The sequence below is a fragment of the Pygocentrus nattereri genome, chromosome 22 (genome assembly GCF_015220715.1).
Source record: "Pygocentrus nattereri isolate fPygNat1 chromosome 22, fPygNat1.pri, whole genome shotgun sequence".
Lineage (NCBI taxonomy): Eukaryota > Metazoa > Chordata > Actinopteri > Characiformes > Serrasalmidae > Pygocentrus > Pygocentrus nattereri.
In genome coordinates, this window is record NC_051232.1 from 20,363,625 (window position 1) to 20,388,091 (window position 24,467).

A 24,467-nucleotide genomic window follows, 5' to 3' on the forward strand; every position below is an offset into this window, starting at 1 on the left:
TGAGAGTGAGATGAACGTCTCCGCTTCCACAAGTAAGTACCACTGTGCCGCTGACCTTTGCAGGAAACGATACCGTTTTCTGAAGTAGTCGACACGACTGGCACCTGTGGTTTAGCGATTTGCAGTCAAACGCAGTTTGCGCTTGGTGGCAGCGACTGCAGGTTCGTCTCTCCTGCAGCTCATCTGCACTCACCAGGCCTTGGTCCTGAAGATAACTTCAGCTGGTGCTTCTGTGAAGGAAAATGCTTCCGGTACCTCAATGGCAGGAATTTCCTCTACAGTGGTTGAGCGTGTCGTCGTCAAGTGTAGTCCAGCCTTGGCTGCGGGTGGAGATGCAGCGGAACTCATATGAATGGCCCAGAAGTACCCGAGGAATCAGGTCATCATACAAAAGCAGCCTGATCATCCCTGTGTCATCTGCAGTCCAGCATTCTTCATTTTCTAGGTTGGCCCCGAAAGCGTTCACCACCTCAGAGCTGGTCTGCAGAAAAATCACTTTTGCTGCTACTTTCCCAATCTTTAAAATAAAATGAACAAAACACACACAAACATTATATGAAATGAATTTGATGCTTCTCTGTATATTCATCACTGCTGTCAAAAGAAAAACCTTGTATCTCAATTTGTAATTTTTCAGTTATTGATAGAATTTCAAAATGCGTTTTGCCCTTTACAGTTTGTGTAAATGTCTTGATGAATGGACAAAAAGAAACGGCCAAAAATTACTTGGAAACAGTCTGGTTCCACTGACTTACATGTAAAGTATTTTTTTTTCTTATCCTATAAAGTGATAATGATTTTGGAGATACAAGATTGTCTGTCATTAACAATGAGATACATACATACATACACACACACACACACACACACACACACACACAAACAGTGAAGTGTCGCAACAGTGTGCTAAATGAAGTAAAGGACCTGTGTGGAAGCACCAACAATACAAGTTTAGTTTCATTTATACTCTTAAAAAATTAAGTCTAAATTAAGAATGAAAATAAGAAATTTTCATTAAAGGCTTCATAATAAACGCTCGCTTACTTTTTGTTGACTTTGAAGATCCAATATGTTCTTAACCTTCAGAACTTGACTATCAGGCGGGGGCTTCATCCCGACGTTTACCTCTGCAACTTTAAGCGTTGAGCCATGATGTACTTGAATATCAAAATCTTGCCCAAAACCTTATAAAACAAACAATCAACGTTGGTGCAAGTTTGTATTTCCGCAATTATAAAACTTACTTCACGCTTTACTTAGGGTATGAATTTAAATGACTTACCTGAAGTTTTCCTGACGTTGTTCAGCCCAACAGGTGTACAGGTGTACGCCGCACGCTCAAACTGCCTGTGCTTATCAGCTGTGAAGACCACCCCTCGATGGTACTGATCCCTGCTCACTTGAAAGATGACATTGAAATACTTGTTGTTTCTTGCTGAGATTTTTACGGGGCTCACACTGTGGACGAAACCCTGCAGTTCTCCTGGACCTGGAGCATCCACTCTAGGTATTTTGGACGGATTTGCCATGTTGCCGTTCACTTACACTCTCTGGAGTTGCCTCAGTGCCTCGCCTGTAACGATAAGCCGCTTGAGTGTTTCTACAGGTCACCTCTGTTTCCCAACGTTCACCTCAGTTTCCCACTGTGATGTATTTCATAAGTCATTGACACTTTAATGCTTTAATGGTATTGGCACTTTAAGAATGCACTGATTCGTGGGATATGCAGTGCTGTTTGTTGGTTCTAATAAAGAAGAAAGAGCGCTAGCCTCACACGAACGCGGAGGTCTGTTTCGGTCTCGTCATTAGGGGGTATATCGCAGTTCACCAATCTACTGACGATATAATGAAGTGGCCAATGAGCATTTTTTAGTTTGACTAGGCTGTGAGCTGGGAATGCTGAGCTACGGTGGCAGATTTTGATTAGATTTGATTCGGCTGGGGACTTTGCTCTGTGAACAACAGTAAAAACAGTGTAAACTGAGTTTCATTTGAATGATTTGAATTTTACATGATTTGCAGCAGAAAGTTGCAATGCTAGAAGCGTTTTTCCGTGGATCACTCTGCTCCCTGGCAGACATTATGGAGGGGCACAGGGGAACAATATCCCTGTCATGTACAGCCGTTTGCTAGTGTCTCGATTTAGTTCATCTTCTGTGATGAATATAAGCTTTGATACCATTTTTATTTTCTCTGTACTCCACATGTAGTCACATTCTCAAATTTGATTAATGGGTATTGTTATACATTTCACTTTTAAACACCCTTCAAATGTGTTTATGATCACACAGATGTGTTTTATTGCTTCATTAGTGGAGGAATAAGAGAGCTTTCAGCATCTAGTCTTGATTCTAGGCTTTGGTCACCTTTGGAGTCTGATTTTGGTGTTTGTCAACATGAGCACTACACTAACTCACCACTGTTTTCATTTAACTGCCAACCAAAGTGAAACCATTATAAGGCCGAGTAACAAGAATAACAAGCAGACATTGGTGTAGAGTTGATTTATGAGTCCAGATATAAATGTTTTCTCTTGGCTGACAGTGTAGCTGAGCCTTACTGCTCAGAACATGAAGACGTAGGATCATTGTGTTTAGTGAAAATAAAGATTTATTCAAAACCTGTATCACCCATATATGTAATTGCCCTGCACCTAATAAATGGTTGTGCCAGGATTTGGATTCAAGCCAGGACTTTGACTCGGCCACTACAAAATATTAATTTGGGGTTTGTTTGTTTTTTCTGAGCCATTCAGAGGTGGACTTGCATGTGTGTTTTGGATCATTGGCCTGTTACATAACCCAACTGCGTTTGAGCTTTAGGTCACAAACTGACGGCTGGGCATTCTCCCTCACGATTTCTGATAGAGAGCAGAATTCATAGTTCCATCAGTTATAACAAACCATCCAGGTCCTGCAGAAGCAAAGCAGCCCAAGGCCATCACACTACCACCACCATGTTTTACTATTGGTCCATACTATTTGTTCGGGTCGCGGGGGCAGCATCCTAAGCAATGAGGCCCAGACCTCCCTTTCCCCAGCCACTTCCATTAGCTCTCTGGGGGGGATTCCGAGCCACTCCCAGGCCAGCTGGGCAATATAGTCACGCCAGTGTGTCCTGGGTCTTCCCCGGGGTCTCCTCCCTGGTGGACTTGCCTGTGACACCTCACGAGTGAGGCGTCCAGGAGGCATCCTAACCAGATACCCGGACCACCTCAACTGGCTCCTCTCGACGTAAAGAAGCAGTGGCTCTACTCTGAGTCCTTCCTGGATGACCGAACTTCTCACCCTGTCTCTAAGGGAGAGTCCAGACACCCTGTGGAGGAAACTCATTTTGGCCGCTTGTATTCGCGATCTTATTCTTTTGAACTTAAAATTTCATTTAAAAAACATACACAAACACACACACAAACTCACACACACACACACACACACACACACACACATATATCATCATCATTGTCATTAACCGCTTAGTCCAGATACGGTTACAGTGTGTGTGTGTATATATACACACTGCTCAAAAAAATAAAGGGAACACTTAAACAACACAATATAACTCCAAGTAAATCAAACTTCTGTGAAATCAAACTGTCCACTTAGGAAGCATCACTGACTGACAATCAATTTCACAGCTGTTGTGCAAATGGAACAGACAACAGGTGGAAATTACTGGCAATTAGACACACTCAATAAAGGAGTGGTTCTGCAGGTGGGGACCACAGACCACTTCTCGGTACCTTTCTGCTTTCTGGCTGATGTTTTGGTCACTTTTGAATGTTGGTGGTGCTTTCACACTCGTGGTAGCAGGAGACGGACTCTACAACCCACGCAAGTGGCTCAGGTAGTGCAGCTCATCCAGGATGGCACATCAATGCGAGCTGTGGCAAAAAGGTTTGCTGTGTCTGTCAGCGTAGTGTCCAGAGGCTGGAGGCGCTACCAGGAGACAGGCCAGTACACCAGGAGACGTGGAGGAGGCCGTAGGAGGGCAACAACCCAGCAGCAGGACCGCTACCTCTGCCTTTGTGCAAGGAGGAACAGGAGGAGCACTGCCAGAGCCCTGCAAAATGACCTCCAGCAGGCCACAAATGTGCATGTGTCTGCACAAACGGTTAGAAACCGACTCCATGAGGATGTTATGAGGGCCCGACGTCCACAGATGGGGGCTGTGCTCACAGCCCAACACCATGCAGGACGCTTGGCATTTGCCAGAGAACACCAGGATTGGCAAGTTTGCCACTGGCGCCCTGTGGTCTTCACAGATGAGGTTCACACTGAGCACATGTGACAGACGTGCCAGAGTCTGGAGACGCCGTGGAGAGCGATCTGCTGCCTGCAACATCCTTCAGCATGACCGGTTTGGCAGTGGGTCAGTAATGGTGTGGGGTGGCATTTCTTTGGAGGGCCGCACAGCCCTCCATGTGGTCGCCAGAGGTAGCCTGACTGCCATTAGGTACCGAGATGAGATGTCATGTGGCTGGAGTGTGTCAGCAGTTCCTGCAAGATGAAGGCATTGAAGCTATGGACATTCAACTTTGTACAGAACAAAGTCTTCACTGAGAATATTTCATTCATTCAGATCTAGGATGTGTTATGTGAGTGTTCCCTTTATTTTTTTGAGCAGTGTAGTTTTGTACATATTGAATAAAAAGGCGTAACTGAAATGACAAATTGTTGAATAGAATCACCAAAAAAAGAAAAGTTTGTATGTTTTCACCTGGTAAACATTTTTTACCAGTTAAAAAAAAAAAAAACATAAATAAATGAAACTATGATAAAAACACATACATAATTTATTTGGAAAGAAGAAGAGAATAAAGTCATATTACTTACTGCACATGTTTTAAGTTTTTGTACACAGTCACTCCGAAACATGACGGAGGACACGAAGTACCAGAGTGATGCACCGATAGACAGGTGTTTAAATCTTGATGATAAATTTCTTAAAGAGGAAAAAACAAACAAACAAACATTCTTAACACACTGTACAAAATACACACATGAGGTGTGTAGAGTAACCTGAACTCTTACTCATGTCAAAGTATTACTGTAGCATACAAAGCTGCTTAAATGAAGTGATGACTCAGCAAAAAGCCCAGCATAGCAAATCATCCCCTGAATAGCAGGATACTCAATTCAAGTACAGCTCAATACGAACCTCCAACAGTGTAATTCAGCGTTAACAGCATGGATCAGCTTGTGTATTACTTTTTATTATATAGCAGATTTAAATAAACTAACTGGAAGATGTTTTTAAGATGAATGAATATGGTTAGAAAAATACTGATTCCATAGTTAATCACACTACAGGTGTTGGTGTTCTCTCTCTCTCTCTCTCTCTCTCTCTCTCTCTCTCTCTCTCTCTCTCTCTCTCTCTCTCCCCCTCTCTCCCTCCCTCTCCCTCCCTCCCCATGCAGGTTTCTTTTGTCCCAGAGTGCTGTGCTTCAACCAGGCCTCGGAAGCTCTAGGACTCTTGGCCTGCACACACACATACAGACCTAGTTTTGACTTTATATAACTTTATTTTTCATCCATTTCATCGACAAAGTAAATATTTATCACTTTCTTATTTAGTCACTATTACCAATAACATGTTTAGTCAAAATTAGGGATAATCAGTAGATTCTAACTGCTCTGTTGTAACGAAGTGACAGAAACCCAGACGCTCGCTGATGAGAGGTGTGAAGGTTTAATAGTAAACCAAGCAACCAAAGCCAAAAAGGGACAAAACACAAAAGAGCAGTCAGAGTTCAGGCCAAATGTCAAAACACGAGTCAAAACAACCAGCAGAAGTACCAAAAAGGGAAAGGCAAAAGACGCAGTCAAAACACAAAGTAAGAAGGTCACTAACACGGTCAAACATATAATCACAGGGAGAGACCGCTCAGTACATTCTGGAGAAACAACACCTCACACTGACCGTTTCTAAAGCCCGGGCGTTTGTACTCTGAGCTACAGCGAGACACAGGGGATAACAGTTAGAGTGCAAGCTGGAGTCCAGAGTCACATGATCTCCCAGCGCATTCTGGGAGTTGGAGTCCGATCGAGGAGGCCATTGCGTGACATCTGTACTCTCGTGTTGACTGAAGAAATGGAAAAGGGGGTGTTAATTGATGTGATATGATGTGACCAAGAGCCCCATCTTCTTAAAGTGTGTTTAGGTTTGTGGGTAATAGTGTAATCAAATGCTTACAGCTTCTAAACACAGCTGGGCATCTTTGATTAGCACTTGTATTTATTAAGTCTTAATCTTTAATGAAATATTGTACCTTTTCTGTTATTCTTGGTGTTAAACTGTTTTCTGTTCCATATTAGGTTTTATTTTTGAATTAGAAACATGGCATTTTTCATCATCTCAGACATACTGCCAAACTACGCCCTACACTCACTGCTCCAGATGCAGAAAAGCTGGTTCAGCAATTTGTTTCCTCCAGACTGGATTATTGCAAATGACTTTTTATTGGGATTCCTAACAAGAGTCTTCAAAACTACAGTACATTCAGAAGAGTGCTGCTCGGATCCTGATGAGAGTACAGAAACATGAACACATCACACCTATCCTTCACTCTCCACTGGCTTCCCATCTCTGTTAGGGTTGAATACAAGGTCTCCCTACTTACCAGTGCATCCATGGAAATGCTCCTCCCTACCTGAAAGAACTTCTCACTCCACAAACCTCATCATGATCTCTCTGCTCTACAAACTCAAATCGCCTTCCTGTTCCAAGGACTAAGCTCAGCACCATGGGTGATCGGGCTTTTGCTGTGCCGCACCTCATTTATGGAACGCCCTACCTGACCATTTGAGGGCACCACAGACAATTGAGAGTTTTAAAAAAGGATTTAAAACGTTTCTTTTTAGCAGAACTAATGATTCTTAATTACTCTGATTGGTTTTATGCTGTTTTAAACTGGTGATTTTACTTTGTAGCACTTTGAGATTTGTTTCGAATGTGAAGTGCATTATAAATAAAATGTATTATTATTATTATTATTTTCCACGACCCTGTGTCTGACTTTGTGCTAGCCAGCTAACAAAATGAGCTTACTTTGAGCTGGGAGGTTTAAAAGCAGCAGTAAAAAATGAGGATTAATGAACTTTCTCAGAGCCTGGTTTTAGAAATGAACAGAACACTTTAGCTTCAGCGTCTGCCCATTGACTTCTGCTACAGAGTTTAGTGCCAGTGGGTTCCTGTTCTTTTCTAAGTTCTAGCAATCTAACGGATCTTTCAGTGGGAAAAAGTCTTTAAAATAATCTACACTACGCAATAAATAATTCTACACTGTTTATTTTTAATGCTGCTAACAGACTTTTCTCCTGTAGTGTTTCTGGTGTAGTGATGCTGGAAAAGGCCACTGATCTCTGAGAGAGAACACAGAGTCCTGGGTTAATCCAGAAGGGTTCATTCACTCCATTACATTGTATTTTAACTGCTTTTATATATTATAATTATGATATGATGTGTTATACATGAAGTTTTGATGAATTGATCTCTTTATATTCTCACTCTGTTGTACAGACTGTAATGAGGGTTATAATGAGAAAATAGCAGAACAGAATCAGCAGCTTTCAGTGTTCTACAAAACCCAGAATTACTGGGTTACAATATTGAACATGTTATTTTTGTGTTATTATTGTTTTCACTGTTTCTGAAAGAAGTGGTTTCCTATGGGAGCTGGCTGGGAAAGTCAGGCCAACAGTAAATTAATGCACTATGACACGCAGTGTTCCGTTATGATGTCACATGTGTTCTTTATGACATCATTTAGAACTGCGAGAAAACGGAGCGCCTCATTCTGAATGTGCGAGTCTCTTCAACAGGTGATGGTAAGTAAGTCTCTTGCTCCTGATTTCCTGCAGTATTATGAAAATATTTCAGTTAATAGGGATGTATTACGTACAATTAGTGAAATCTTTCATTTTTAAACAGATTTCAACTACATTTAAGGGGTCATGGAGAGCATTGCGTGTGTTTATTATTAATATTTTACTCCATCTTCGTTAGTTAGTTAAATCTTGTGTTACATTATGAGTTATTTAATTTTTATACAGTGTAAAGCATGTTGGAGCTGGAAAACATTGAACTGTACAGAAAAAAAATAAACCGTTAGTGAAACACTGAAACAGCAAGACCATCAACGGTAAGTACAAATATAATTACAGTGGGGTTTAAATTACAGTTATTTACTTATTTTTACAAACACTTAGTAATACTAATTTTAATAACACGTCTATTGGCCTACAGCCCTCTAATGTACCGACTGATTAAAACCAAATGCAAGTTTATTAATATACTGCACAATTAAACTGGACAGTGAGCTCATTTAGGTAAGATAACTTTAGCTATAAATCATGTATTTAGATCTTTTTACTCCAGTCTCTAGACTTCAGATAAGAAAGCCTAACCAGAGGAAGCTGAAGCATTCCTGAGCAGGCCCTCCTTAGGCCAACTATCTACAACTGTATCAGAATCAATAGATCTACAGATACAAGAAATCACCAAAGCTGTGAATAATAAAACAACAGGACTAATAAATAAATACATACATACATAAAAGCAGAAAAACAAGAAAAAAGTGGATACAAATTTGGGCAGTGAGTGTTCTCTGGCAACATTCATGTGTCCAGTCATTTCATGTACCACTGTCACTGTAACAAGAAAAAGAAAAACCTTGAGAAATATAATGTCCTCAATACTGGGGCGGTGATGTGGCCAAGTCTATTGGCCTGGGATAATTAATATAAATAAACAAATAGTTAAATATCTAAGCTAAAAGGTCAGGAAATGAAGCACAGATAACACAAAACATTTATAAAAATATAAATTTATATATATATATTATATAAAATTCATATAACTAAGTAAATAAAGAAAAGAATAAATAAAAAAACAACAGAAAAACACAAGAAAAGCACTTGTAAAATTTAAGTGTCCTGTGATTTCATTCACCACTGTCAATGAAACAAGACAAAAAAATAATAAATTCACTGTCCCTAAACTAAAACTAATGTCCCTAAAGGGGGGGTGGTGGAGTGGCCAAGTCACATGGCCCGGGATTTAAAAAAAGAAAGTAATTGAAAAAAGACAAAAAAAAGTGGATACAATGTTGGAAACTGAGTGTTTTCCTCTGACAACATTCAGCTGTTCAGCAATTTCATGTACCACTGTCATTGCAAGAAGACAACAACAAAATAAGTAAAAAAACAAATTGTGTCCCCAATAGGGGGGGGTGGTGGAGTGGCCAAGTCACTTGGCCCGGGTCTTCAAAAAGAAAGTAATTGAAAAAGAAAAAAAAGTGGATAAAATGTTGGAAACTGAGTGTTTTCCTCTGACAACATTCAGCTGTCCAGCTATTTCACGTACCACATTCGCGTCAACAGGAAATGACAAAAGTGGATACAGAGGTGGGCAGTGAGTGTTTCCTGTGACACTTAGCTGTCCAGCCATTTCATGCACCAGCGTCTCCTCAACAGGAAATGACAAAAGTGGATACAGTGTTGGGCAGTGAGTGTTTTCCTCTGACAACATTCAGCTGTTCAGCAATTTCATGTACCACTGTCATTGCAAGAAGACAACAAAATAAGTAAAAAAACAAATTGTGTCCCCAATTGGGGGGGGTGGTGGAGGGGCCAAGTCACTTGGCCCGGGTCTTAAAAAAGAAAGTAATTGAAAAAAGAAAAAAAAAGTGGATACAATGTTGGAAACTGAGTGTTTTCCTCGGACAACATTCAGCTGTCCAGCGATGTCATGTACCACTGTCATAGCAACAGGAAATCAACAGGAAATAACAACAGTGGCTACAGAGTTGGACAGTCAGTGTTTTCCTCTGACACCATTCAGTTGTCCAGCGATGTCATGTACCACTGTCATAGCAACAGGAAATGACAACAGTGGCTACAGTGTTGGGCAGTGAATGTTTTCCTCTGACAACATTCAGCTGTTCAGCAATTTCATGTACCACTGTCATTGCAAGAAGGCAACAAAATAAGTAAAAAAACAAATTGTGTCCCCAATAGGGGGGGTGGTGGAGTGGCCAAGTCACTTGGCCCGGGTCTTAAAAAAGAAAGTAATTGAAAAAAGCAAAAAAAGTGGATACAACGTTGGAAACTGAGTGTTTTCCTCTGACAACATTCAGCTGTCCAGCTATTTCATGTACCACATTCGCGTCAACAGGAAATGACAAAAGTGGATACAGAGGTGGGCAGTGAGTGTTTCCTGTGACACTTAGCTGTCCAGCAATGTCATGTACCACTGTCACTGCAACAGGAAATGACAAAAGTGGAGACAGAATTGGGCAGAGAGTGTTTCCTGTGACACTTAGCTGTCCAGCCATTTCATGCACCAGCGTCTCCTCAACAGGAAATGAAAAAAGTGGATACAGTGTTGGGCAGTGAGTGTTTTCCTCTGACAACATTCAGCTGTTCAGCAATTTCATGTACCACTGTCATTGCAAGAAGACAACAAAATAAGTAAAAAAACAAATTGTGTCCCCAATAGGGGGGGTGGTGGAGTGGCCATGTCACTTGGCCCGGGTCTTAAAAAAGAGAGTAATTGAAAAAAGAAAAAAAAGTGGATACAATGTTGGAAACTGAGTGTTTTCCTCTGACAACATTCAGTTGTCCAGCGATGTCATGTACCACTGTCATTGCAAGAAGACAACAACAAAATAAGTAAAGAAAGAAATTGTGTTCCCAATAGGGGGGGGTGGTGGAGTGGCCATATCACTTGGCTCGGGTCTTAAAAAAAGAAAGTAATTAAAAAAAGAAAAAAAAAGTGTATACAATGTTGGAAACTGAGTGTTTTCCTCTGACAACATTCAGCTGTCCAACTATTTCACGTACCACATTCTCGTCAACAGGAAATGACAAAAGTGGCTACAGTGTTGGGCAGTGAGTGTTTTCCTCTGACAACATTCAGCTGTTCAGCAATTTCATGTACCACTGTCATTGCAAAAAGACAACAAAATAAGTAAAAAAACAAATTGTGTCCCCAATAGGGGGGGTGGTGGAGTGGCCAAGTCACTTGGCCCGGGTCTTAAAAAAGAGAGTAATTGAAAAAAGAAAAAAAAGTGGATACAATGTTGGAAACTGAGTGTTTTCCTCTGACAACATTCAGTTGTCCAGCGATGTCATGTACCACTGTCATTGCAAGAAGACAACAACAAAATAAGTAAAGAAAGAAATTGTGTTCCCAATAGGGGGAGGTGGTGGAGTGGCCATATCACTTGGCTCGGGTCTTAAAAAAGAAAGTAATTGAAAAAAGAAAAAAAAAGTGGATACAATGTTGGAAACTGAGTGTTTTCCTCGGACAACATTCAGCTGTCCAGCGATGTCATGTACCACTGTCATAGCAACAGGAAATCAACAGGAAATAACAACAGTGGCTACAGAGTTGGACAGTCAGTGTTTTCCTCTGACACCATTTAGTTGTCCAGCGATGTCATGTACCACTGTCATAGCAACAGGAAATGACAACAGTGGCTACAGTGTTGGGCAGTGAGTGTTTTCCTCTGACAACATTCAGCTGTCCAGCGATGTCATGTACCACTGTCATAGCAACGGGAAATGACAACAGTGGCTACAGTGTTGGGCAGTGAGTGTTTTCCTCTGACAACATTCAGCTGTTCAGCAATTTCATGTACCACTGTCATTGCAAGAAGACAACAACAAAATAAGTAAAAAAACAAATTGTGTCCCCAATAGGAGGGGGTGGTGGAGTGGCCAAGTCACTTGGCCCAGGTCTTAAAAAAGAAAGTAATTGAAAAAAGAAAAAAAAAGTGGATACAATGTTGGAAACTGAGTGTTTTCCTCTGACAACATTCAGCTGTCCAGCTATTTCACGTACCACATTCGCGTCAACAGGAAATGATAAAAGTGGATACAGAGGTGGGCAGTGAGTGTTTCCTGTGACACTTAGCTGTCCAGCAATGTCATGTACCACTGTCACTGCAACAGGAAATGACAAAAGTGGAGACAGAATTGGGCAGAGAGTGTTTCCTGTGACACTTAGCTGTCCAGCCATTTCATGCACCAGCGTCTCCTCAACAGGAAATGAAAAAAGTGGATACAGTGTTGGGCAGTGAGTGTTTTCCTCTGACAACATTCAGCTGTTCAGCAATTTCATGTACCACTGTCATTGCAAGAAGACAACAAAATAAGTAAAAAAACAAATTGTGTCCCCAATAGGGGGGGTGGTGGAGTGGCCATGTCACTTGGCCCGGGTCTTAAAAAAGAGAGTAATTGAAAAAAGAAAAAAAAGTGGATACAATGTTGGAAACTGAGTGTTTTCCTCTGACAACATTCAGTTGTCCAGCGATGTCATGTACCACTGTCATTGCAAGAAGACAACAACAAAATAAGTAAAGAAAGAAATTGTGTTCCCAATAGGGGGGGGTGGTGGAGTGGCCATATCACTTGGCTCGGGTCTTAAAAAAGAAAGTAATTGAAAAAAGAAAAAAAAAGTGGATACAATGTTGGAAACTGAGTGTTTTCCTCTGACAACATTCAGCTGTCCAACTATTTCACGTACCACATTCTCGTCAACAGGAAATGACAAAAGTGGCTACAGTGTTGGGCAGTGAGTGTTTTCCTCTGACAACATTCAGCTGTTCAGCAATTTCATGTACCACTGTCATTGCAAAAAGACAACAAAATAAGTAAAAAAACAAATTGTGTCCCCAATAGGGGGGGGTGGTGGAGTGGCCAAGTCACTTGGCCCGGGTCTTAAAAAAGAGAGTAATTGAAAAAAGAAAAAAAAGTGGATACAATGTTGGAAACTGAGTGTTTTCCTCTGACAACATTCAGTTGTCCAGTGATGTCATGTACCACTGTCATTGCAAGAAGACAACAACAAAATAAGTAAAGAAAGAAATTGTGTTCCCAATAGGGGGGGGTGGTGGAGTGGCCATATCACTTGGCTCGGGTCTTAAAAAAAGAAAGTAATTAAAAAAAGAAAAAAAAAGTGGATACAATGTTGGAAACTGAGTGTTTTCCTCGGACAACATTCAGCTGTCCAGCGATGTCATGTACCACTGTCATAGCAATAGGAAATCAACAGGAAATAACAACAGTGGCTACAGAGTTGGACAGTCAGTGTTTTCCTCTGATACCATTTAGTTGTCCAGCGATGTCATGTACCACTGTCATAGCAACAGCAAATGACAACAGTGGCTACAGTGTTGGGCAGTGAGTGTTTTCCTCTGACAACATTCAGCTGTCCAGCGATGTCATGTACCACTGTCATAGCAACGGGAAATGACAACAGTGGCTACAGTGTTGGGCAGTGAGTGTTTTCCTCTGACAACATTCAGCTGTCCAGCTATTTCACGTACCACATTCTCGTCAAAAGGAAATGACAAAAGTGGATACAGTGTTGGGCAGTGAGTGTTTTCCTCTGACAACATTCAGCTGTTCAGCAATTTCATGTACCACTGTCATTGCAAGAAGACAACAACAAAATAAGTAAAAAAACAAATTGTGTCCCCAATAGGAGGGGGTGGTGGAGTGGCCAAGTCACTTGGCCCGGGTCTTAAAAAAGAAAGTAATTGAAAAAAGAAAAAAAAAGTGGATACAATGTTGGAAACTGAGTGTTTTCCTCTGACAACATTCAGCTGTCCAGCTATTTCACGTACCACATTCGCGTCAACAGGAAATGACAAAAGTGGATACAGAGGTGGGCAGTGAGTGTTTCCTGTGACACTTAGCTGTCCAGCAATGTCATGTACCACTGTCACTGCAACAGGAAATGACAAAAGTGGAGACAGAATTGGGCAGAGAGTGTTTCCTGTGACACTTAGCTGTCCAGCCATTTCATGCACCAGCGTCTCCTCAACAGGAAATGAAAAAAGTGGATACAGTGTTGGGCAGTGAGTGTTTTCCTCTGACAACATTCAGCTGTTCAGCAATTTCATGTACCACTGTCATTGCAAGAAGGCAACAAAATAAGTAAAAAAACAAATTGTGTCCCCAATAGGGGGGGGTGGTGGAGTGGCCGATGTCCTGTACCACTGTCATTGCAAGAAGACAACAACAAAATAAGTAAAGAAAGAAATTGTGTTCCCAATAGGGGGGGGTGGTGGAGTGGCCATATCACTTGGCTCGGGTCTTAAAAAAGAAAGTAATTAAAAAAAGAAAAAAAAAGTGGATACAATGTTGGAAACTGAGTGTTTTCCTCGGACAACATTCAGCTGTCCAGCGATGTCATGTACCACTGTCATAGCAACAGGAAATCAACAGGAAATAACAACAGTGGCTACAGAGTTGGACAGTCAGTGTTTTCCTCTGACACCATTCAGTTGTCCAGCGATGTCATGTACCACTGTCATAGCAACAGGAAATGACAACAGTGGCTACAGTGTTGGGCAGTGAGTGTTTTCCTCTGACAACATTCAGCTGTTCAGCAATTTCATGTACCACTGTCATTGCAAGAAGACAACAACAAAATAAGTAAAAAAACAAATTGTGTCCCCAATAGGGGGGGGTGGTGGAGTGGCCAAGTCACTTGGCCCGAGTCTTAAAAAAGAAAGTAATTGAAAAAAGCAGAAAAAGTGGATACAATGTTGGAAACTGAGTGTTTTCCTCTGACAACATTCAGCTGTCCAGCGATGTCATGTACCACTGTCATAGCAACGGGAAATGACAACAGTGGCTACAGTGTTGGGCAGTGAGTGTTTTCCTCTGACAACATTCAGCTGTTCAGCAATTTCATGTACCACTGTCATTGCAAGAAGACAACAAAATAAGAAAAAAAACAAATTGTGTCCCCAATAGGGGGGGGTGGTGGAGTGGCCAAGTCACTTGGCCCGAGTCTTAAAAAAGAAAGTAATTGAAAAAAGAAAAAAAAAGTGGATCAGTAAAAAAACAAATTGTGTCCCCAATAGGGGGGGGTGGTGGAGTGGCCAAGTCACTTGGCCCGAGTCTTAAAAAAGAAAGTAATTGAAAAAAGAAAAAAAAAGTGGATCAGTAAAAAAACAAATTGTGTCCCCAATAGGGGGGGGTGGTGGAGTGGCCAAGTCACTTGGCCCGGGTCTTAAAAAAGAAAGTAATTGAAAAAAGAAAAAAAAAGTGGATAAAATGTTGGAAACTGAGTGTTTTCCTCGGACAACATTCAGCTGTCAAGCTATTTCACGTACCACATTCGCGTCAAGAGGAAATGACAAAAGTGGATACAGAGGTGGGCAGTGAGTGTTTCCTGTGACACTTAGCTTTCAAGCGGTCATGTACCATTGTCATAGCAACAAGAAATGACAACAGTGGCTACAGTGTTGGGCAGTGAGTGTTTTCCTCTGACAACATTCAGCTGTTCAGCAATTTCATGTACCACTGTCATTGCAAGAAGACAACAACAAAATAAGTAAAAAAACAAATTGTGTCCCCAATAGGGGGGGGTGGTGGAGTGGCCAAGTCACTTGGCCCGGGTCTTAAAAAAGAAAGTAATTGAAAAAGAAAAAAAAGTGGATAAAATGTTGGAAACTGAGTGTTTTCCTCTGACAACATTCAGCTGTCCAGCTATTTCACGTACCACATTCGCGTCAACAGGAAATGACAAAAGAGGATACAGAGGTGGGCAGTGAGTGTTTCCTGTGACACTTAGCTGTCCAGCAATGTCATGTACCACTGTCACTGCAACAGGAAATGAAAAAGTTGAGACAGAATTGGGCAGAGAGTGTTTCCTGTGACACTTAGCTGTCCAGCCATTTCATGCACCGGCATCTCCTCAACAGGAAATGACAAAAGTGGATACAGTGTTGGGCAGTGAGTGTTTTCCTCTGACAACATTCAGCTGTTCAGCAATTTCATGTACCACTGTCATTGCAAGAACGCAACAAAATAAGTAAAAAAACAAATTGTGTCCCCAATAGGGGGGGGTGGTGGAGTGGCCAAGTCACTTGGCCCGGGTCTTAAAAAAGAAAGTACTTGAAAAAAGCAGAAAAAGTGGATACAATGTTGGAAACTGAGTGTTTTCCTCTGACAACATTCAGCTGTCCAGCGATGTCATGTACCACTGTCATAGCAACGGGAAATGACAACAGTGGCTACAGTGTTGGGCAGTGAGTGTTTTCCTCTGACAACATTCAGCTGTTCAGCAATTTCATGTACCACTGTCATTGCAAGAAGACAACAACAAAATAAGTAAAAAAACAAATTGTGTCCCCAATAGGGGGGGGTGGTGGAGTGGCCAAGTCACTTGGCACGGGTCTTAAAAAAGAAAGTAATTGAAAAAGAAAAAAAAGTGGATAAAATGTTGGAAACTGAGTGTTTTCCTCTGACAACATTCAGCTGTCCAGCTATTTCACGTACCACATTCGCGTCAACAGGAAATGACAAAAGAGGATACAGAGGTGGGCAGTGAGTGTTTCCTGTGACACTTAGCTGTCCAGCAATGTCATGTACCACTGTCACTGCAACAGGAAATGAAAAAGTTGAGACAGAATTGGGCAGAGAGTGTTTCCTGTGACACTTAGCTGTCCAGCCATTTCATGCACCGGCATCTCCTCAACAGGAAATGACAAAAGTGGATACAGTGTTGGGCAGTGAGTGTTTTCCTCTGACAACATTCAGCTGTTCAGCAATTTCATGTACCACTGTCATTGCAAGAACGCAACAAAATAAGTAAAAAAACAAATTGTGTCCCCAATAGGGGGGGGGTGGTGTAGTGGCCAAGTCATTGGCCCGGGTCTTAAAAAAGAAAGTAAATGAAAAAAGAAAAAAAAGTGGATACAATGTTGGAAACTGAGTGTTTTCCTCTGACAACATTCAGTTGTCCAGCGATGTCATGTACCACTGTCATAGCAACAGGAAATGACAACAGTGGCTACAGTGTTGGGCAGTGAGTGTTTTCCTCTGACAACATTCAGCTGTTCAGCAATTTCATGTACCACTGTCATTGCAAGAAGGCAACAAAATAAGTAAAGAAAGAAATTGTGTTCCCAATAGGGGGGGGTGGTGTAGTGGCCATATCATTTGGCTCGGGTCTTAAAAAAAGAAAGTAATTAAAAAAAGAAAAAAAAAGTGGATACAATGTTGGAAACTGAGTGTTTTCCTCGAACAACATTCAGCTGTCCAGCGATGTCATGTACCACTGTCATTGCAAGAAGACAACAACAAAATAAGTAAAAAAACAAATTGTGTCCCCAATAGGGGGGGGTGGTGGAGTGGCCAAGTCACTTGGCCCGGGTCTTAAAAAAGAAAGTAATTGAAAAAGAAAAAAAAGTGGATAAAATGTTGGAAACTGAGTGTTTTCCTCTGACAACATTCAGCTGTCCAGCGATGTCATGTACCACTGTCATAGCAACGGGAAATGACAACAGTGGCTACAGTGTTGGGCAGTGAGTGTTTTCCTCTGACAACATTCAGCTGTTCAGCAATTTCATGTACCACTGTCATTGCAAGAAGACAACAACAAAATAAGTAAAAAAACAAATTGTGTCCCCAATAGGGGGGGGTGGTGGAGTGGCCAAGTCACTTGGCCCGGGTCTTAAAAAAGAAAGTAATTGAAAAAGGAAAAAAAGTGGATAAAATGTTGGAAACTGAGTGTTTTCCTCTGACAACATTCAGCTGTCCAGCTATTTCACGTACCACATTCGCGTCAACAGGAAATGACAAAAGAGGATACAGAGGTGGGCAGTGAGTGTTTCCTGTGACACTTAGCTGTCCAGCAATGTCATGTACCACTGTCACTGCAACAGGAAATGAAAAAAGTTGAGACAGAATTGGGCAGAGAGTGTTTCCTGTGACACTTAGCTGTCCAGCCATTTCATGCACCAGCGTCTCCTCAACAGGAAATGACAAAAGTGGAACAGTGTTGGGCAGTGAGTGTTTTCCTCTGACAACATTCAGCTGTTCAGCAATTTCATGTACCACTGTCATTGCAAGAACGCAACAAAATAAGTAAAAAAACAAATTGTGTCCCCAATAGGGGGGGGTGGTGGAGTGGCCAAGTCATTGGCCCGGGTCTTAAAAAAGAAAGTAAACGAAAAAAGAAAAAAAAGTGGATACAATGTTGGAAACTGAGTGTTTTCCTCTGACAACATTCAGTTGTCCAGCGATGTCATGTACCACTGTCATAGCAACAGGAAATGACAACAGTGGCTACAGTGTTGGGCAGTGAGTGTTTTCCTCTGACAACATTCAGCTGTTCAGCAATTTCATGTACCACTGTCATTGCAAGAAGGCAACAAAATAAGTAAAGAAAGAAATTGTGTTCCCAATAGGGGGGGGTGGTGTAGTGGCCATATCATTTGGCTCGGGTCTTAAAAAAAGAAAGTAATTAAAAAAAAGAAAAAAAAAGTGGATACAATGTTGGAAACTGAGTGTTTTCCTCTAACACCATTCAGTTGTCCAGCGATGTCATGTAACACTGTCATAGCAACAGGAAATGACAACAGTGGCTACAGTGTTGGGCAGTGAGTGTTTTCCTCTGACAACATTTAGCTGTTCAGCAATTTCATGTACCACTGTCATTGCAAGAAGGCAACAAAATAATTAAAAAAACAAATTGTGTCCCCAATAGGCGGGGGTGGTTGAATGGCCAAGTGACTTGGCCCGGGTCTTAAAAAAAGAAAGTAATTGAAAAAAGAAAAAAACAATGGATAAAATGTTGGAACCTGAGTGTTTTCCTCTGACAACATTCAGCTGTCCAGCTATTTCACGTACTACATTCGCGTCAACAGGAAATGACAAAAGTGGATACAGTGTTGGGCAGTGAGTGTTTTCCTCTGACAACATTCAGCTGTTCAGCAATTTCATGTACCACTGTCATTGCAAGAAGACAACAAAATAGGTAAAAAAACAAATTGTGTCCCCAATAGGGGGGGGTGGTGGAGTGGCCAAGTCACTTGGCCCGGGTCTTAAAAAAGAAAGTAATTGAAAAAAGAAAAAAAAAGTGGATAAGTAAAAAAACAAATTGTGTCCCCAATAGGGGGGGGGTGGTGGAGTGGCCAAGTCACTTGGTCCGGGTCTTAAAAAAGAAAGTAATTGAAAAAGAAAAAAAAGTGGATAAAATGTTGGAAACTGAGTGTTTTCCTCTGACAACATTCAGCTGTCCAGCGATGTCATGTACCACTGTCATAGCAACGGGAAATGACAACAGTGGCTACAGTGTTGGGCAGTGAGTGTTTTCCTCTGACAACATTCAGCTGTTCAGCAATTTCATGTACCACTGTCATTGCAAGAAGACAACAACAAAATAAGTAAAAAAACAAATTGTGTCCCCAATAGGGGGGGGTGGTGGAGTGGCCAAGTCACTTGGCCCGGGTCTTAAAAAAGAAAGTAATTGAAAAAGAAAAAAAAGTGGATAAAATGTTGGAAACTGAGTGTTTTCCTCTGACAACATTCAGCTGTCCAACTATTTCACGTACCACATTCGCGTCAACAGGAAATGACAAAAGAGGATACAGAGGTGGGCAGTGAGTGTTTCCTGTGACACTTAGCTGTCCAGCAATGTCATGTACCACTGTCACTGCAACAGGAAATGAAAAAGTTGAGACAGAATTGGGCAGAGAGTGTTTCCTGTGACACTTAGCTGTCCAGCCATTTCATGCACCGGCATCTCCTCAACAGGAAATGACAAAAGTGGATACAGTGTTGGGCAGTGAGTGTTTTCCTCTGACAACATTCAGCTGTTCAGCAATTTCATGTACCACTGTCATTGCAAGAACGCAACAAAATAAGTAAAAAAACAAATTGTGTCCCCAATAGGGGGGGGGTGGTGTAGTGGCCAAGTCATTGGCCCGGGTCTTAAAAAAGAAAGTAAATGAAAAAAGAAAAAAAAGTGGATACAATGTTGGAAACTGAGTGTTTTCCTCTGACAACATTCAGTTGTCCAGCGATGTCATGTACCACTGTCATAGCAACAGGAAATGACAACAGTGGCTACAGTGTTGGGCAGTGAGTGTTTTCCTCTGACAACATTCAGCTGTTCAGCAATTTCATGTACCACTGTCATTGCAAGAAGGCAACAAAATAAGTAAAGAAAGAAATTGTGTTCCCAATAGGGGGGGGTGGTGTAGTGGCCATATCATTTGGCTCGGGTCTTAAAAAAAGAAAGTAATTAAAAAAAAGAAAAAAAAAGTGGATACAATGTTGGAAACTGAGTGTTTTCCTCGAACAACATTCAGCTGTCCAGCGATGTCATGTACCACTGTCATTGCAAGAAGACAACAACAAAATAAGTAAAAAAACAAATTGTGTCCCCAATAGGGGGGGGGTGGTGGAGTGGCCAAGTCACTTGGCCCGGGTCTTAAAAAAGAAAGTAATTGAAAAAGAAAAAAAAGTGGATAAAATGTTGGAAACTGAGTGTTTTCCTCTGACAACATTCAGCTGTCCAGCTATTTCACGTACCACATTCGCGTCAACAGGAAATGACAAAAGAGGATACAGAGGTGGGCAGTGAGTGTTTCCTGTGACACTTAGCTGTCCAGCAATGTCATGTACCACTGTCACTGCAACAGGAAATGAAAAAAGTTGAGACAGAATTGGGCAGAGAGTGTTTCCTGTGACACTTAGCTGTCCAGCCATTTCATGCACCAGCGTCTCCTCAACAGGAAATGACAAAAGTGGAACAGTGTTGGGCAGTGAGTGTTTTCCTCTGACAACATTCAGCTGTTCAGCAATTTCATGTACCACTGTCATTGCAAGAACGCAACAAAATAAGTAAAAAACAAATTGTGTCCCCAATAGGGGGGGGTGGTGGAGTGGCCAAGTCATTGGCCCGGGTCTTAAAAAAGAAAGTAAACGAAAAAAGAAAAAAAAGTGGATACAATGTTGGAAACTGAGTGTTTTCCTCTGACAACATTCAGTTGTCCAGCGATGTCATGTACCACTGTCATAGCAACAGGAAATGACAACAGTGGCTACAGTGTTGGGCAGTGAGTGTTTTCCTCTGACAACATTCAGCTGTCCAGCTATTTCACGTACCACATTCTCGTCAACAGGAAATGACAAAAGTGGATACAGTGTTGGGCAGTGAGTGTTTTCCTCTGACAACATTCAGCTATTCAGCGATTTCATGTACCACTGTCATTGCAAGAAGACAACAAAATAAGTAAAAAAACAAATTGTGTCCCCAATAGGGGGGGGTGGTGGAGTGGCCAAGTCACTTGGCCCGGGTCTTAAAAAAGAAAGTAATTGAAAAAAGAAAAAAAAAGTGGATAAAATGTTAGAAACTGAGTGTTTTCCTCGGACAACATTCAGCTGTCAAGCTATTTCACGTACCACATTCGCGTCAAGAGGAAATGACAAAAGTGGATACAGAGGTGGGCAGTGAGTGTTTCCTGTGACACTTAGCTTTCAAGCGGTCATGTACCATTGTCACTGCAACAGGAAATGACAAAAGTGGAGACAGAATTGGGCAGAGAGTGTTTCCTGTGACACTTAGCTGTCCAGCCATTTCATGCACCAGCGTTTCCTCAACAGGAAATGACAAAAGTGGATACAGTGTTGGGCAGTGAGTGTTTTCCTCTGACAACATTCAGCTGTTCAGCGATTTCATGTACCACTGTCATTGCAAGAAGACAACAACAAAATAAGTAAAAAACCAAATTGTGTCCCCAATAGGGGGGGGTGGTGGAGTGGCCAAGTCACTTGGCCCGGGTCTTAAAAAAGAAAGTAATTGAAAAAAGAAAAAAAAAGTGGATACGATGTTGGAAAGTGAGTGTTTTCCTCGGACAACATTCAGCTGTCCAGCGATGTCATGTACCACTGTCATAGCAACAGGAAATCAACAGGAAACAACAACAGTGGCTACAGAGTTGGACAGTCAGTGTTTTCCTCTGACACCATTCAGTTGTCCAGCGATGTCATGTACCACTGTCATAGCAATAGGAAATGACAACAGTGGCTACAGTGTTGGGCAGTGAGTGTTTTCCTCTGACAACATTCAGCTGTTCAGCAATTTCATGTACCACTGTCATTGCAAGAAGGCAACAAAATAAGTAAAAAAACAAATTGTGTCCCCAATAGGGGGGGGTGGTGGAGTGGCCAAGTCACTTGGCCCGGGTCTTAAAAAAGAAAGTAATTCAAAAAAAGCAAAAAAAGTGGATAAAATGTTGGAAACTGAGTGTTTTCCTCTGACAACATTCAGCTGTCCAGCGATGTCATGTACCACTGTCATAGCAACGGGAAATGACAACAGTGGCTAGTGTTGGGCAGTGAGTGTTTTCCTCTGACAACATTCAGCTGTTCAGCAATTTCATGTACCACTGTCATTGCAAGAAGGCAACAAAATAAGTAAAAAAACAAATTGTGTCCCCAATAGGGGGGGGTGGTGGAGTGGCCAAGTCACTTGGCCCGGGTCTTAAAAAAGAAAGTAATTGAAAAAAGCAAAAAAAGTGGATACAATGTTGGAAACTGAGTGTTTTCCTCTGACAACATTCAGCTGTCCAGCGATGTCATGTACCACTGTCATAGCAACGGGAAATGACAACAGTTTCTACAGTGTTGGGCAGTGAGTGTTTTCCTCTGACAACATTCAGCTGTTCAGCAATTTCATGTACCACTGTCATTGCAAGAAGACAACAACAAAATAAGTAAAAAAACAAATTGTGTCCCCAATAGGGGGGGGTGGTGGAGTGGCCAAGTCACTTGGCCCGGGTCTTAAAAAAGAAAGCAATTGAAAAAGAAAAAAAAGTGGATAAAATGTTGGAAACTGAGTGTTTTCCTCTGACAACATTCAGCTGTCCAGCTATTTCACGTACCACATTCGCGTCAACAGGAAATTACAAAAGTGGATACAGAGGTGGGCAGTGAGTGTTTCCTGTGACACTTAGCTGTCCAGCAATGTCATGTACCACTGTCACTGCAACAGGAAATTACAAAAGTGGAGACAGAATTGGGCAGAGAGTGTTTCCTGTGACACTTAGCTGTCCAGCCATTTCATGCACCAGCGTCTCCTCAACAGGAAATGACAAAAGTGGATACAGTGTTGGGCAGTGAGTGTTTTCCTCTGACAACATTCAGCTGTTCAGCATTTTCATGTACCATTGTCATTGCAAGAAGACAACAACAAAATAAGTAAAAAAACAAATTGTGTCCCCAATAGGGGGGGGTGGTGGAGTGGCCAAGTCACTTGGCCCGGGTCTTAAAAAAGAAAGTAATTGGAAAAAAAAAAAAAAGTGGATAAAATGTTGGAAACTGAGTGTTTTCCTCTGACAACATTCAGCTGTCCAGCTATTTCACATACCACATTCTCGTCAACAGGAAATAACAAAAGTGGATACAGTGTTGGGCAGTGAGTGTTTTCCTCTGACAACATTCAGCTATTCAGCGATTTCATGTACCACTGTCATTGCAAGAAGACAACAACAAAATAAGTAAAGAAAGAAATTGTGTTCCCAATAGGGGGGGGTGGTGGAGTGGCCATATCACTTGGCTCGGGTCTTAAAAAAAGAAAGTAATTAAAAAAGAAAAAAAAAGTGGATACAATGTTGGAAACTGAGTGTTTTCCTCGGACAACATTCAGCTGTCCAGCGATGTCATGTACCATTGTCATAGCAACAGGAAATGACAACAGTGGCTACAGTGTTGGGCAGTGAGTGTTTTCCTCTGACAACATTCAGCTGTTCAGCAATTTCATGTACCACTGTCATTGCAAGAAGATAACAACAAAATAAGTAAAAAAACAAATTGTGTCCCCAATAGGGGGGGGTGGTGGAGTGGCCAAGTCACTTGGCCCGGGTCTTAAAAAAGAAAGTAATTGAAAAAAGAAAAAAAAAGTGGATACAATGTTGGAAACTGAGTGTTTTCCTCGGACAACATTCAGCTGTCCAGCTATGTCATGTACCACTGTCATAGCAACAGGAAATCTACAGGAAACAACAACAGTGGCTACAGAGTTGGACAGTCAGTGTTTTCCTCTGACACCATTCAGTTGTCCAGCGATGTCATGTACCACTGTCATAGCAACAGGAAATGACAACAGTGGCTACAGTGTTGGGCAGTGAGTGTTTTCCTCTGACAACATTCAGCTGTTCAGCAATTTCATGTACCACTGTCATTGCAAGAAGGCAACAAAATAAGTAAAAAAACAAATTGTGTCCCCAATAGGGGGGGGTGGTGGAGTGGCCAAGTCACTTGGCCCGGGTCTTAAAAAAGAAAGTAATTGAAAAAAGAAAAAAAAAGTGGATACAATGTTGGAAACTGAGTGTTTTCCTCGGACAACATTCAGCTGTCCAGCTATGTCATGTACCACTGTCATAGCAACAGGAAATCTACAGGAAACAACAACAGTGGCTACAGAGTTGGACAGTCAGTGTTTTCCTCTGACACCATTCAGTTGTCCAGCGATGTCATGTACCACTGTCATAGCAACAGGAAATGACAACAGTGGCTACAGTGTTGGGCAGTGAGTGTTTTCCTCTGACAACATTCAGCTGTTCAGCAATTTCATGTACCACTGTCATTGCAAGAAGGCAACAAAATAAGTAAAAAAACAAATTGTGTCCCCAATAGGGGGGGGTGGTGGAGTGGCCA